Raw genomic sequence first — 17,563 nt, 5'->3', positions numbered from 1 at the left:
TTCAGCACAAAACTCTGCCAGAAGCCATCATGTCAAAGCTAAGTTAGCTGAATGAACAAGAACAACTCCAGGCCCTGCCACTTTAAATCTCCCTCAAAATTCAACAGCTGTTTCTTGAACGAATGCAGATGCAAAAATAATGATAATAATGCCTACTTACAGCTTCTGCTTAGACGTAAACAATCCTTCTTGACCACACCCTGCACACAGTGTCTCATTAGCTTTGCAGCGCAGCGGCTCTTTTGGAGATTTAATTTTAGAGACAGCCAGGGCTTTTGGCAAGCACTATCAGAGGAAAATAAATAGTTTGGAAAAAAGTTTTTTGAGCTCTGACAGTATTGCTAGAATTAAATATGCAACAATTATTGCTTTTAACCTTCAAGTTATTCATTTTACCATCTGGTTTTCAAGCAGAGGCTATATAGTTGTCAGAAACAAGCAAAGCATCTTTGTAATATCTATCTATTGTGTTGCAGTTGCTTCAACATCATTTCTCCTCAAATCAACGCCAGCGCTTGTCTGTTCTGGCATCTGAAATTCTTAACATTTTGACTGGGTGCATCTTGGCTCCAAGCATCTTCACTCAGCTCAGAGAACGTCTTTGTGCCAAGGCCACAGCCTGTGGCAGTTTTCCTAGTGACAGATGAGCGTGTCAACATGTTTGTGTGCGCGCGTGTGTGTGGTAAAACAATAGGCCTTGTAAACTGTGAACTGTGCTGTGATGGGCAAAGCTGGCAGGTTAGTCCAAAATTCATATTAATACACATAGTTACATGCATAGTATTCTGTAAGTTGCAACGCAATGTTAAAAGCAAATGGACACATGCATGTGGATACACAAACACCCAGCATTAGTGTAGCAGCATCTGAAACATTGATTTTCTCACTGACATTGGTAAACAGTACTTAGCCTCACAGAGGTGAACTGATCACGCTCATTTGTTTTAATTATCTTCTGAAAAACATGATTATATAAACACTGTGACAAACTGCAAACCCCAAGACACATTTGGAGGGAATTACACCAGATAGGATATCCTCATTTGCCATAAGAAGAATTAACCTCGACTATAAGAGCATAAGAAAATAATGGTGAGATTGACCAAAAGAGAACTGCGACATGTGGATCTAAATCTGTCCGTCCTGTCTCCAGGCCTGTTGGCAAAGGGCAGCTCAGCTGTAGCAGGAAAATTGTGTGAACAGCGGACTACGAACATCTCTCCACAGGCCATACCAAGGTGTCTAATCCAGGAAACACTGTGAACACACACCCCGTGGGCTCCCACAGTGCACTGCATAGCCTGCATCCCGATACACACCGCAACAAATCTCACATCTCAACAAGTCCGTTTGTTCATTGTTGAGCTGTAAAAAACAATTTGACTTCTTAAACTACTTCAGCAATCTGCATATAGGCTAAGAAACCTAATTTGTTTCTAGTACAAATCGGTGTATGTGACTTTTAAGGCTGAATGTGAGACCAGAGGTCATTGGGATGAGTAGAGCAGAAAGAAAATATTTCTTCGTAAGGACTCTGCCTAAACACCAAAGTGAAGTGTGTCCGAGCACTTGAGCGTGAGCCGTGTAGCAACATGTGAAATTTACAGCACTGTGAACTTTAAATGTCTTCATCCATGCTGATCCCTCCAACAGGAAATTGTAGTACTCAGATGACATAAATGTCAAGAACGGTTTACTTTATCATTCAAATAAAATCTTTTAGAGGTGGTGAAATTCAGCTCAATTAATTAATATTAATCAACCAATATTAGCAAACGGTAACCAATTTGGATCAAGTACTTGTAAATGATATTATATCTTGGCATTTTGTATTTTCCAGAGGATTTCTGCTCATTCAGTTGAGAGGTGTATGTTAGTTTGTGGAGATTTGGATATTTTTGTGGAGATTTATAACCAAAAAAAAAAAAAAAATCCTCTGTGATAAAGATAATTCGTTTACACATTACGGCACTTTACCTGAAGAAATATCGCCGGCTCGCCTATAGGAGTGTGTCTGCTGTCCAGCACCTGTCATATCGGCTGAGTGTCACCCATGTCACAGGGTGTCGCGAAATGACAGCTCCCAATGTCTTCAAAGATGAAGCCTGGGGAGGAGGAGAAAAAAAAAGAAGAAAAAAAAAAACACGACGGATCGAAATTTCATACTCCCAAGTATATCAAAGTGACTCCTGTCAGCACTGCATCAAAGCGCAGAAACAGAAACTGTTCATTTTTACAGCTGAGAGTTGGACTCTCTGGAAAGGGTTTTCTGGGGGAAACCGTCTGGGGAAGGTGAGCCCCGTAAATTATGTTGGGCGACTTACTCGGGAAAAATGATGACAATGAAAATCACCTTGTCAACCATCGGCCATTTGGATTTATGACAGGAGAGTCAAAATAAAGCGGTGACGGAGGGGTGAAGTTGAAGGGAGACTTCAGAGATAAAGAGTCTGAGCAGTTTCTAGAGATCTAGTTGCTTTGTTTTTTTCTCAAAGGCAACAACATCCATGTGACACTGTTACTGTTACCAGTGTTGCCTGCATGGTGCAACACTGTGGTAATACCTGAGATTTCATCTTCCATCTCCTGAAGAAATCTAATTCATCATTTACTTCTTGCTTGTTTCGCTGGACGTAAGCAACGCTGCTGAAAACTGAATTTTTCAGACTAAATTTGAACATCTGCTGCAAATGGGCAACATGTTTGATTATTTTCTTTTTTAATAAAATGGATGTGCATGTGGACTGTTTTGTTGTGAAGAAAAAAAAGCACAGCGAGCAAATACATGTAAATAAATAACACAAAACAACATCGACAGTTACCATGGGGCAAAGCCTTTTTTTACCTTCGCAGTCTGGATAAACAAGTGTGTGTTTTTGCTTGCGCAGGCCTACAGTGCTACAAGATACAGAGACACGACTTGTGCAGCAATGACAAATATTAACGGCTCGCGGCTAAAAGAATCCAAGGCAACCAAAAATCTGTTTTTGTCCCAGGGCCAGAGCCTGTACTGCACTGTGGGCCACTTCTGATTTCAGCACTAGCCAGTGTAACGCAACCAGCCATGCATTAGCATTGGCCCTCCAGTTAGAACAGGCTCTTAGGATCCTGTCACCCGAACTTATCATACACTCTCACACATATTCACACACGCCTAGACACACACATGCAAGCATGTTTACTGCGGCAAGTCGGCGAAGCCCCTTTATATCTATCTCGGTTTCCTGTATCTCTCTGGAGAAAAACAAAACACACAAACGCTTCTCACTCACCCAGGAAACATATTTTGATTTTGCTCAGACAAACAGACACCTCTCCTGAATATCCACTGGTCAAACACACATAAACACACACACACTAGTCGGCAGCAGGGACGTCCCTCTACACTACATAAAAGATTGAATTTCCCTGTTAAAGCAGCCGGCCCATCTCCCTTACCACTTAGAGGGGGGGCCCGAGCTAGCATACAAAGTTCAACAACTGTGAAGAAGGAACTATTAAAGAGGACACACAAAGCAGTGACCTTGACTGACAAGTGCTCTTCATTCTGGCCATAAACAGCAGTGGGGCCTGATAAGTGTTCATCGGTGCGGGGAGTAATGACCTATCCGTCAGCAGCGGTTGGGCTGTGTGAGGTAGTATAAATGGAACATACATAATGTACAGCAATAATACCAGCACGCTCACAGCCTAATGTATTATCATTATTCTTGGGGACCAGGGTTTTTTCCCCTCGCCTAACCCTGTGTAGTGTGCCTCAGCAAGGCGGGTAAATGCCTTCCGGCCACGATAATTTCATTCTAATCTTTGTTCCATATTATAATTTTCATGGACAGAAATACACCAGGAAGCAACGCCACATTTCTATCAAGGGCTAAACAGAACACAGGCCATAACTGAGGGTTTTATGTGACTGTATAACCGCCCATTCTTAGTGCACCAGTCAATTTATGATAAGAATGGAGAAAGCTGTAAATTAATGTGTGATGGCCCATCTCAAACAACATCATTATGGGCAGAACTAGGCTCTAATAATGCAGCTGTATCCACACTAAGCATTCAGAACCTGCTCAAAGCAGATATCAGACAATTCAATATTCAAAAATATTTAAACACAACATCAAGTCTTGCTCCTAAATCAAATTACGCTTGTGAAATAAGATACACAGCATGTAAAAATCCAAAACATACGATTCAAATTAAGTGTAATAACTGAATACAGGACTTAAGTGAGCATGCTGTAACACAAATGAATCAGTGGATAGTAGCTCATTGTTGTAAATCCCTGCTGTAAATAATCACTCTCAAGCACAGTCTCCACGCAACAGTATCTGAGTCACTTCCCAAAGCATTGTGTTGTTCATTCACAGAGTTGTTCTGTCTTCACTTCGAGCTAAACTACACACGAGCTGTTGCAAACCTGACACAATCTGAGCCGGGAACATAAGCACAGCAGTGGATCTTGAGAGGGACATACAACACAGTACAATCAGTATACTTATTTACCCTTTTTGCATTGATACCATCTTCATGTATTTATAGTAAAAAGCCCATTATCTTATAGCTTAGAGTCACTGTTTCTCTAAAGCACCCCAAAGGGGGGGATTGTGGTGTAGTGGCCACAAAGAAACCCAAGGGACTCTTTCACATTCACAACCAAGGGAATGGCTGTAAAGTACTGAATGGATTTTTTTTTCTTTTCTAAAAACCACAAAGCACCCCCCGAAATTATTCTTTGTATAATTACAATTTGATCCGTTCACTCCAGTAAAACCTGGAATGGTGTACAGGAGCAATAACATTGAATCATTTTATTCAAGTCATGTGTGCTGCGAGCCAACAGGGAGTTAGTGAGCTCCACAGCACAATAACTTAGTGCGCCAAAAACACAACAAAAGCCTACAAACTGTTTCTGTTGCTTGAAGAACTTTGTGAGCTGCAGTATTCACCTTTGAAGACTCCTATATACTAAAAGAGATCATACTTTTAGGATAATATAATACTATCTACATCTAGTGTTAAAGCTAAGCTAAGCTAAAAATAACTAGATGCTGGTGATAGTTTCAGATTCACCGGGCTGACAGGATCATCGATAGTGGCTGCATGGAGCTCACTGTAATCATTTTCATGCAAGATAAAATGAGGCAAAAGATTAATGTGGCCCTACAAACATAGATTAAACACATTACATGCAAAAATTATCACATCTGAAAATACTACCCTGTGATGGCTAATTCAGTCTGGGCCCTAATTTGCTTGTGTTGAGAGTAATCATGTAACACCATTAATTAACAGGCATTTCTGAGGCCTCCCACACACATACTGTATCAAAGTCACAGCCAGTGTCCTTTTCCAAAACTCGTCTCTGCTTTACACAGACAAGGATAGGCCTTACTACTATATTCCTGTTGTTGAAATGTATTCTGGGATATTTTTAAACAAAATGCATTAGGCATATAACAGCTAGCCCTGCATTTCATGGGGGAAGTGATTCATTACTGGACATTAAAACTAAAAAATCTAATTTATCTCTGTTCTCTGTCATGGCAGCGTTGGCACGATATAAGATTGTTTTAAAGATAAGAATATTTTTCAGTGTTGTGAATATTGCGTGCTATCCCGCCTCATCTCTCCCAGGTATCCCTACAGAGCAGAGGAAAAAATGAAGGATGCCTCCAGAGCTTGGAGACAGTAATCTCCCCCGTGGAGGTCAAATCTAACATGGCAGGTTAGTGTCTGTGGAGATTGACAGCCTGGAGAAATACCGCTGCCAGGCACCCACAACGCACAGTGACAGCAAACACCTCCCAGGAAAAAGGCTGGTTACCAAGCCTTATAGAGCGACTGTCAGAGGGCGCCTGTCGTCAGAGCTGCTGCCGACTCCGCGCTGACAGACTCTGTCAACCTATCTCTATCATATCGAAGCCATCTCAATCATGTGGACTTCAACTTCACCCATGAACGTTATACAGACCCGACCTGGGCACATCTTCATCACAAACAACTGCAGGAAAATCCTCACTGTTTCCAAAGCCATATGGTTGACCCCAAACAGATGAAAACAATTAGTAAATTAGCAAAGGATCACGGGAAGTAGAGCTGATTGGATTAGTCAAATCATAAGTCTATTGAAATAATATGGATTATCGCAATTATTATAATAATTGACTCGTGATTTAAGTTTGTGTGAATATGTACATGTCCCTTTTATCTTCGGACAAAAAACTGAATGTTAAGGTTTTGGATGGTTGGTCAAACCAAACAAGACATTTTACGATCTCAACTCCACCACTGGGATGTGTGACATATTTTGCTATAAGTAAACTGAGAGAATAATCTGTAAATGATGAAAGGAGTCAGTAGGTGCAGCCGTAATTAGAGTTTATACCTATGGTTTATACACAATCAAATGTTTTTTGTGAGCATAACATTTTATACTGAGGTTTACATTTATTCAGTTTAAGATATAGTTGGTGTGTTGTAGATTGAGTTCATACGTGTAAAAGAGTCGGTACTGAGTATGAATATATATTCACTTATACTTTAATCTAGGTTGTTTACTGTGGTCATACAGAAATTGTGATGCGGTACAGCACACTACTAATTGCATGAAATATGTTATCTTACAGGCTTGTGCTGTCTGCCTTTCATAAACAAATGCTGACAGATCATGCCCTCAACCAGTGACCCTGCTGTGAGCATATGCACTAATGCAAGGTCACACTGGAGACTGGCCACATGAAGAGAAAACAGCCATCCAATTTGCCTTGTGAGACCAACAACACAGACACAAACAACTGATGCCGTCACTGTACCCTACAATTAAATGTCAATGTGTTAAATCCTGACCATTTTTTTTTAATTTGCAGCTGTAAAATAAGAGGAATCCCTTTTTATTTATTTTTTGGTCCGGGAGAAGAGAAAATGTTAAAGGGATATGCCAAAAATCTGTTGTATGCTCAATGTGAAGGAGGCTTTGTTGGCTCCCACAGTGCTCAGCTGTGTGCAGAACCATAGCAACCCCTGATTTTCATAATGGCAGGTGGCCATCTTTAAATCAGAGATCTGCATACAATACTTGGCATAAACCAATGTGGCTGCCACATGGCTCAAACCAAAGCGTGCTCCCTTCAAATGCTAACAACGTAGGTTCAATAGTCAAGAATTAATTAATTTACAGCAACATTTAAACATGCTGCACGTTTCTAGACCTCCTCTGATTGGTCTGCTGATGAGGGTGAGTGTTCATGGCAGAGTACTATGAAGGGGGGTGGGGGGTGGGTTATTAGGGGGGTTGTGGGTGGAAGAGGCAGAGAAGACAGGCAGACAGACAGACTAACAGACCTATAGCCTGACGCTGTTCCCCCTCATCCTCTGCTTGCCCTTTGTCATGCACCCTCCTCACCTCCAGAGCTGTCACTGACTTGTCAGAACCAATCACAAGATGCCATGCTGTCTGCCAGCCATGTACCAGTTTGGACAGGATGACATCAAATTTCTGGTGCTATGTGTCAAGGACCATATGAAAACAGATGTCCTCATTACCGGGTCGCCCGTGCTTTAGAAATACTACACACTCACCTTTTCACATGTCAGCGGATTAAGAGATTTAACAGGGTTTAATCTTTGACTTTAATCTTGTTTTCTTAGAAACGTGTAAAAATGTCTTTGAATAATCAGATACTCTAAACACACAAAACACTTTTTTTTTCTTCAAAAAATAGTGCCATGCCAGTAAATAAATATCCGCTTAAAAAACCTTAGAAAAACAGTAAACTAGAATGCAGTCAACGTGTGATAAAACAGTGGCATGTCAAAGCCTGGTGTTATGCATATATGAGGCCCTCTGAGATCCAGCATGACAAAAGTAACTTTATTGAATGGGACAGATCGCTGCTTGTCTGACTGACTTAATCTGTTTGATTGAGCAACGGGATGCCTTCGGCTTCACAAGTCCTTCAAAGGCCGCAGATTCTGCAAGTGTGAAAAAAAGAGGGAGGAAAAAAGGAAAAGAGAAAAATCCCCCCACTCTCCTTCGACTGCAATAGACACACAAACATGCACATACACACACACACATGCAGCTTTTGGAGGGGTTTATTTATTCGTTTTAAACATCTTATTCATTGCCCCTACCACCCAAGCCCTTTCAGGTCATCAGCCTCCGACAAAGAACCGCAAGCCTGGAAAATCTGTCGACTGTCAGTGTCATTGATTAGGAGCAGAACTCTGGGCGGATGATGAGGCCTCATTGAAGCCAACCGTTGAAGAGTAATAAAGGGCAGAGTTGGAGGAGTTTGTCCCCGACAATAACACTGCTGCTGCAATTTTCCTCTAGACTCAAAAGCATGCCACATTACAGAGCCATAGATTCATTTGCTCATGCTTCACGATCTTATTATGGGGATCTAACTTTCCACTCCACCCCCTTCTTTCACCGTGCCGCCCTAACACAAAGCAGACCTCGGCTATCATTGTGCTTGATCTGAATTTTATTTAGAGCTCCATATGCTTCTCCTGCCTCATCTCAAAGCCTGGTGTCAATGCCCGGCCTCTCTTGGCCCGTTAACCATTAAAAGAGGGGCCATTCTGTCGCCACACTGCCTATTGTGGGCCTTAGAGGTTAAGAGACAAAAGTGTGAGATCATGAATGAGTGCTTGGCAGTCTATTGGAGCTTTCCATCCACACTGTTGAAACGGGAATATGCACCTGATGCAAATCAAGCATCTATATTTGAAAGAGAAAAGTGGTTACTTTGTTTGTTGGAGTGGATGTGTACTAACACACTGATCCTCGACATCTCAGCCCGTCATGGTGGGATTTGCATATGATTTTTAGCTTATGGCCCAACCAGACCTCCTGGCCACTACCAGCACCCAAACAGATGATTATATACACATGAGACCACAGAGAGGATGGGTGAAGCAGCGCCCCAGAGGTGCTCGACACCTAACAGCAAGCAGCAGGCTTCGGATTTACCCCTCCGCTCTCTCTTTCTCTCTCTCTCCAGGGGGGGCCTCCTCTGAACATGCATTTTCCCCCTCTACACACTTTCTCCCCTCGAAGTAGCCAAAGCTGTGTCTCTCAGTCTCCAGGTCCCCCCTTAGTGACAATTTGTCCACATCAGAGAGCCGTCATCCCTAACGAGATCTGACTCGTGACACACAGATGGGGAGGGGCCGGGCACGGGCAGCGCTCGCGCCGGGTGCTTGCCTGCCCCGGGGCTACAGAAAAACGCCATGCTCAGACTGCCGTGTGAGAGAACACAACTGCTTTCTGCTAAGCTCTGCTTTACCACCATAAGCTCTACCAGCCCACAGCCCACGTCGCTGGTCCATTACAAGGGAATGGGAGGCAAGAAGAGCAATAGAAAGGAAATTATTTGCATACTTTATGTAACATACAGCTTAAGGATGCCAAATACAACAAAAATAAATGTTTGCCATACGCACTGAATATTCCTAATGATCCATCTGCTGCTACAAATAACAATAAACTGCAAAGGATAATGCACACTACTTCATTAAACCACTCACAGCAAGAAAAGACAGACAGACATAAGAAGCCCGTGACTAAACAGTAAATCATGTGAGAGAAGCTTTGCGTTGTGGCACAAAGAACAGGCCCCACCGGCTCCTTGTCCATTCACCAACGTTGCATTACAAAACCCACACGACATGAAGAGCTGGCCAAAACATTCTTTGGAAGCCTTCATGCAACTGCTGTCATCGACAACGGCCACAAAGTTTGGTAAAATATCCCAAACACGATCTGGCTTCATAATTCTGAATAAAACTTCTGTCTCCATACAGACTCTTTATGCTAATGACATTATATTGGTGACATATGTTGGTCTAGTGTCAGGTGATATAAGACACACACACTGCACACCATCGACACCCCCCCGCATGGGTTGTGACCCTGTATCCTAAAAAATCACAGCCATTCTGTTCCGGTCAAGTGCATCAGCCACGCAAATGTATGCAATTAGGTCATGCCGGCCACGGTGACCCCACGCCCTATCAGAGCGCACGCAGAGGGGTAAAATTGTCGGAGGAAATCGCCTTAATAAACCCGACAACAGATAAATAAAGGACAGAGAGCAGCAGTACACACTGTGCGTGATAAGAATTAAATTATCCTCCAATATGCTGGGTTTACTCGGTGCTGGCATTTAATTTGGAATTATAAAGGCATACTGTGGCCAGCAAATTATGTTTTAAGTGTGTAATGACCTGAAGGCCCTGTTTGAACACTGGCCCACAAAACATTCACCCCTTTTTTAAAGCAGAGCGTTTATTTTCTAATCTTATGAACTTCATCTGACTCAAGAAACAGAATTACTCAACACTTAGCGTCAATACCATGAAACCAAAATAATCCACGTTTTTTTTTCCTTCCCCACCAGCCAGTGTTTCTTCTCGCTGCTCTCATTTTCTTTTTCATGCTTCTACTCTCCTGCAGTACCTCAGCCCTGCTGGCTCCTCTCACCTCTCTCTCCTGGCCCTCTGGCCCTCATCCTTGGCTCTGGCTCCTGACAACCTCACCCACTGAGCTACAGATTGGCCGGCGCACAATGCCCCAGATCCTCATTCACCAACACAATGCACACACCGGCCGTACACCTTCCCCTTCGCTTTAACTCTCTCCCCCACATCCCTTCTGTCCATTTTCTCATTTTTCTTTCCCCTCACTTTCATTCTCTTCGTTCATTTCATTTCCTCGCGCTCTCTCTCTCCAAGTCTATCTCTCAACCGCCGAGGCTCTGCTCTTTCTGGCAACTTAGTGTGGTGACTGGTGGGCCGACGACAGTAAACCCCGTCTCCCGCCTTATTCCGGCGCAGGGCAGCATGAGCGGGACGAGCCAGAGCTCACAAAGCTACTGCAGAGCAAAACAAAGGTTGTGTGCTCCATCATTCAAACCGGGGCCACTCCGACAGCTGCCTCCGCCACGCTCACACTGACAAACGGCCAGAAAAACAGATGGTTTGTGCATTCATGACCAGTTTAGTGGAAGCCCAGGAGTCACCCCCATTCAAGGGGAGGGTTTTTGTCAGCTATTCCATAATAAAGCTTTTCAGTCTGGTAGAAAATTAGAAATGCATTTTAAAATTGTCCCTTAATTATTGAGGTCATCCCAGCCCCATGGAGGAGAGAGGAAAGAGTTGAGGCTCTGGCTTTGTGACACATGACTGATCTGAAAAGATGGGCTGCCTCATTTCACTTTTTAAATCCTGCCAACACATTAACATACATTTGTCAGTTGCCTCTGAAAAGCAGATGCATTGAATCTTGGAAGCCAACTATCCTCAGAGGGGGGAAAGTTCATCATCTCAGCATCTGATCAATATTGGCATTGAAATTGTATACTTTACTGAAAATTAAAGAAATAAAGACACTGATCAGTTCACTGCTAAAAATCATTATGAGATTTACCACCAGCATACACCCCTGTTGGGGCTCACATCATGTCAATCAATGGACCACACACGTTCACACAGATGTGCATCATAACTGATAGTTGTAGATGTAGATGAGTGAAATGTTTTGGCTTTTTCATCACATTTTTCTCTCTTTTACACCCATCTGGTTAAACCTGGGCCCAAGAAAAGGGGGCATTTGACTCAGGCTGCTCTGCCCAGGGTGCATCTGTGCTGTTTACACAAAGCTCTAATTCCTGAGGCCCCATCATTTCAAGTTATATTATAGGCTACACTGGAAACTACAATTCAAGTAATAAGGATAAGGTCTAATTTCAGACAGTATAAATTTAAAGCTAGAAAGAAGAACAGATAGTATTTGGTTAAATCACACCTTCTTTCTTTGTTAACGCATAAATAAGCAAGAAGTGATTGAAAAAGACATAAACAGGTATAAGAGACTAAGTCAACCACAATAATTGTGTATGTCATATCATTAAAAAGAGCTTAGCGGTTGCTTTGAAGCAGTGAGGCGTGAACCATACTGGGCTTCTGAGCATCATCATCAAGCTCTTGGCAACACACCCCAAAAAGTCATTTCCAATTGCAAGAGAAAGCATTCAGTATGTTGCACTATATCATACACAATACTGTTCACACAAATTAGCTGGAGTGCCAGCCAAAGTGACACTGACTAAACTTAGTTTGTTTGTTCCCCCATATTAAATTAGTTGCACATCTCCCAGTGCCCAGAGACAGGGCCTAACAATGTAGGGAGAACGGCTGAGCAGATATGAATTAAAGATAACACCAAGCCACCGCACGTCTGTCTCTGCTTGGAAACCATCTGGACGTTCAATATTACATCCTTGTCTACACTTTTCACACCGATCAGAATCAAGAGTTTTTTGACAGGTCTTCATGATGCATCACACCCAGATGTGGTTGCTGACTGAATGCATTTGTTGAGGCCTCACGCTTGCGCCGAGCAGTCATGCAATGGCCTTAAAAAAGTTGTCTCCGAGAGAAGTCACAGCTGCGGCCGAGATAAAAGCCACTTACGTCTTACCTTAAATGTGACAGAGGCATCATGTCAAGATCTCATTCCATCAGAGGTTACGTCTGCCTCAGCATCTAAAAATATCTAAACCGAGGTCACAAAAAGTCTTGCTGAAACAAATCTAAGAAACTGATGGAACTTAATTTCTGAAATACATATAAACTATAAAATATAAATATACATCATTAACAAAATGATTTTACTATGCATTTTTTTGGTGTCGCAGACAATTCCTACAAAGACCGTAAGCATATCTTAACCATTATGTGAACTAACATGTTGTGATCCTATTAATAATCATGTAAGCTGGGCATCATTGCACTGGACTGGTAAAGTCAAATTAACATAATCATTGTCATCATTAGCATAATTTCTGTGCTAGTTTGTCTGTGTTACTTACTGTAATGTATAGCACAATAGAGACACCCGACAGCATGTTACACACTACAGATAATAGCAACCACACATTCTTATTGACCTGTGAGAGACCCACATGGCTCGCAGGATATAAACAAGGATACACACGACACCTTCGCCGCTGCAGAAACACACACAGCTTTACACACACACACAGAAGTATGAGGGCCGGCTCCATCCTGACAGCTTCTGCTTTGTTTCCACTTAAGCACTGCCCTCCTCTGACTGTCCAAGGAAGTGCACACACAATCAATGTGGTCGCACAACTAATCCCCGTCACTGCTGTGAGACATTGCATTCTCTAAAAGCAAAAGGAGGGCTTCAACATTAGTTTTATTATTTGTCGTCAGTGCACAGGCGGTGGATGAGAGGGCCCCTCCCCAGTCTGCTCCAGCCCCTTATCCAGTGCCATTTGTTGTTGGACTGCACCCCTTTGGCAGCGGATAGGAATCACTTCCTCAGAACATGATGTGGGAGGTGTTCAAAGATAGACGCTGACAGAAATCTGCTGCCTTTGCCAAAAGCGCTGGCATTTCTACGACACAAGCGGTGACTCTGTGGCGGATGTGATTTGATCAAATAAATGAGACGAATGTGTGAATTTTGGACAAAAAATAGCAATCGGATTAAATAAATACGAGCTAGAGGTGGGTATAAACAACTTGGAAAATAAGTCGCAATGTGCTGCTATGTTGCAAACAAAATTATTTTTCTTTGGTAAAAACATATCGCGGTTGCCAGCGTAGCCTTTTTGGTTAGTTCTTTAAGCTCAACCAGCTGGTAACTAAATGATACTCAAAGTTGTTTTTATGCCAAAAAATAGACAGTTTTTCCATCTTTTCTGTAAAAAAAAAACATAAACTGTACAACTTAGTCTGATAAAGAAGCTGCTGCTGAGAGATTCAAACCACAAACACCGACAGCATCTAAGCAGAAAGTAATTAAACTCCCTGTAGACTCTAATCAGCATTCATGATGAGTGGCATCAGCTCCTAGTATGATATACGGTGCAGACCCTGTCATGGTGATTTCTTACTGCTCACCGGTTCCTCCGACAACTCTCACCATGGTCATCGTCACACACACAGACACAGACACACACAGACACACACACAGCTGTCGTGTGCTGGACCCTCCCAAATTAATACCCACAAGTGAAACCGTGACCTGCGGACGGCAGCCCCGACCCGCCGTCCCAGAGCTCCTCAGTGAATCCACCCCCCACGTCCTCACGCCGAGAGACTCACCCCGTCAGTCTTCCCCTCCTCTCCCGTCCCACCCCCGAAGACTGAACAAGGACGAAGCGCTTGTACAAGATGAATGAGATAATCACTGGCACTGCACCTTAATGTGTAGGTTGGTGTATGGAAACATCAGTGATTTGTTTGGGTATTATGGTATTATGGTATTTCATGGCATGATAGTGAAGTCGTAAAGCAAAAAAAATAATCACAGGCTATGCATGTAGATTAAATCTGAAGTCGCTGTCAACACAGCGCCACTTGAATAACCCTCATTTCACACTTAGATCATTTTACGCTACATTTTGTCTCATTAAAACCGTTACTGTTTTCCACTGCACCTTTTTCTTAATAACATGAAGATGTGGCAGGAGCCAGAAGGGAGCGGGCAGCAGCCGGACGGCAGAAAGTGAGACTCAAGGCCAGAGAGACAATAATGGACCTTGTCTGTACAGTCACCAAATGGCTACTGCTTGGTTAGCTGTAAGCTCCATTTTGGGACCTTTGGTTCCCATATTTAATTAAAAACCCATTATCACCTCTTAGCATAGTGAGCAGCACTTCAGCCCATACCATCCAGATCTGCACTCTTAATTGGTCTTAAATGGCTAAATGACATCTTGTGCGATCAGTAACCCAGTTCTCTTAAAGGACAAGTTCAAGAAAAAGCCGGTAGTAGTTCAGAGTAAGAGTCTTATTCCAATGACGTGCTAAGTACAGAATAAATGCTAAATAAGTGACATGACAAATGATTCTCAAACACACACAAAACACATGCACTTCACCAAACCTTGTGGCAGACCTTGCAGGCAAACTGTTGTTTAGGTGGTACATTAATATTCAAAAGGTGATGCTGCCAAAGCACCTTGAGCAGATGCACACTGGCACACACTGATGGCCTGAGTGAGGAGCTGCAGAGCAGAGAATATACGAGACAGAGAGAGAGAAAAGGGTTTACACACATACAAACACAAGGAGAGGGTAAAATTAAAAGACTGAGACAAGGAAAGAAAATAAGAGCTACAGGTAAAATAAAGAAGGAATAATAGAGGGTAAATAAAAAATAAAAAGAGGGAGAAAGAAGAGCTCTCCTTCACATCGCAGTGTCGCTCTCCTTCATTGTTACCTCGGCGAGTGTGGCCAGGCCCCAGCTCCCCTGGCAGAAACTAAGTGGCTTGCTGGCATATGGTGTAACCTCCATTTGAGTGCTAAAAGCTGGATATTGTTTTTGTGCAGCAGATGTTGGCGGGCATGGCAAAAGGCACAGCTGACTGGGCTGCACAGCTGGGAACGGTGTGTGTGACCCACATACAGGGGGAGCAGTAGTCAACTGAGAGCCACAACCTTAATGGAGATTGGAGAGACACGATATGAAGTTTGTCCCTCTATTGTCCTTACACGCATAAAGTTGAAAATTAAGTCTGTTTACCTCAGTATTCACCTTGTGTGATGCTTTGTCTCTTGGTGTGATTATTCAGTGATAGCAGCTACAGTAAGTGGCTCTATCTCTACTAATTCTTTTATCAGTGATCTAGTGGTGAAGGAATCAGATTTCAATTCTAATGCTTTACACATAATACACATATTACACTAAATGGCTAAAATGCATCAGAGAGAAACGTTAAGTCCAGTCAGACTCACTATTTCTACGACTGATTTAATTTGAGGAATCGTATTTAGGCTAATCACAGCAGGAGGGAAAACAAACCGGGCTCTCTGTGTGCCTCTAAAAAACACACAACCATCATGTTTTAAATTGGAATTAAATGAGCTTTCATGCCTAGATTTGAGCTAATGAAAAAGAAACGAGGACACTTAAGAGTCCTGACCGATTTCCCAAACCCAGAAGTGTCCTGATGCCAAAAGTGGACAAATGAAGATTATGCTGAGATTATAATAAGAATGCCAAAGCCATTATCCAGTCTACTTTGACAAATGTTGTGCCTTTCTCTGAGCAGATGGGACCTAGAGTTTGGGTGGGGAAACAGGCAGAGTATCCTTCACCCAGTTGGCTAGAAGAGACCAGGATAAACGGCAAAGCAGGGACACCCCGAGTGTTGCATGTGATATTATGCTCGAGTGCCCGTCTTCGTCACATCAGTCATTTTGCCCTATGATAAAAAGTGAAGAAGAACAAGAAATAATACAATAAAATGACTCGTAAATTAATCTCACATTTCCTACCATCCCGCGTCTATTCACAGCTGTTGCAATAAATGTGTAGATTAAAAAGACAATTTATAATGTGAGGACGTCATCTCTCTCTGCTCATCTGTCAATCAGCACCAGCTGACGACCTCAGATTGGCCGGAGCACTCTGGCTTCAGCTACTTAATTATGGGAGTGTTAAATGCCTTATGTTGCGGGCGAGGGCAAAACAAACCAGAGGCTGCAATAAAGGCTGTTTCCCCTCGTGAGAAAGGATTAGAATGGCCTGTCACTCAGCAGGGTCATGCAGAGCAGAAGCACTACTTAAAAAGTCATTTAGAGAATTAAGATGCCCCCAGTACGGCCCGCGATCAGGAAAACAACATGCTAAATAAAACACCAAATAAATACTCAGCGTATAGCCTTGAGGCGACCACAGATGACCACTGTTTTGTTCCGTGGTTCTGGATCTGCGAAGCTACGGCCTGTTAAATGCTGACCTCTCATGGAGGCATCATTAATTAACGAGAGGTTTTCTTGACTGCGCACTGATCAAACCCGCCCCTCGGAGGGACAGGTAATATGTGGGCAGCACCTTGATGCGCAAGGAGGAACCATCATTTCCTGCAGCAGGGTTTACTCACATTTGCCAAGGGGGCAGCTGCAAATGTTAGAAGAACACCTTTCTCCAAATATAAACAATGCCCATCTCAATATTTACAATGCAAATGTCCTGTTCGACGTTCACCCCCTGAACACAGCGGGGCTGGAGAATCACCTGCAGCAATGTGGGACGACAGTGACAAGATGAAAACAAGCTTCTCACAAAGTGGGACACTGCTGTAATTAAACAATTACCTTTGATTACTGTTGTATTTAGTTACTGCTGCATTTATTATTGTTTTACTAGGAACTCTCATGAGTAGCACAACCGCTCTCTGCTACAGAAACAACAGCCTCCAGAGCTCCACCTTTCACAGTCAAACAATCCATAATGCATAAGTTAAACGGATCAGATGAGGGAGGGTCCAAGGTTGCGTATGAAGCTGCAGGGGTAGCGTGACTCAGGACCTTAGGGACGCTTTGACGAGAGTTAGATCAAGCTCAGCGACAGCAGAAAAACTTCACATTTTTCTCTGTGAAAGTGAAATGCAAAAAACGACCATTCTATCTAAACTCGTCGTGACTCATATTTCAATACGAGCCAAAATAATCACAATATGATTTGGTTCAGACCCAGCCAGGAGGCTACATAATCTGACCAGTTTACAGAGAT

At 42.8% G+C, this 17,563-nt stretch overlaps 1 long non-coding RNA gene across 6 annotated transcripts in view; it reads right to left on the bottom strand.

Annotated features, from left to right (window-relative positions):
- Positions 1–17,563, bottom strand: part of LOC146966572 (uncharacterized) — a 64,685-nt gene that overhangs the window by 34,807 nt on the left and 12,315 nt on the right. The gene's annotated exons all lie outside the window — the stretch shown is intronic.

This window comes from Trachurus japonicus, chromosome 20 (genome assembly GCF_045865225.1).
Source record: "Trachurus japonicus isolate A0001 chromosome 20, Traja_1.0".
Taxonomy (NCBI): Eukaryota; Metazoa; Chordata; class Actinopteri; order Carangiformes; family Carangidae; genus Trachurus; species Trachurus japonicus.
The sequence above is the reverse complement of the archived record's forward strand: the minus strand, read 5'-3'. Positions and strand labels throughout refer to the sequence as shown.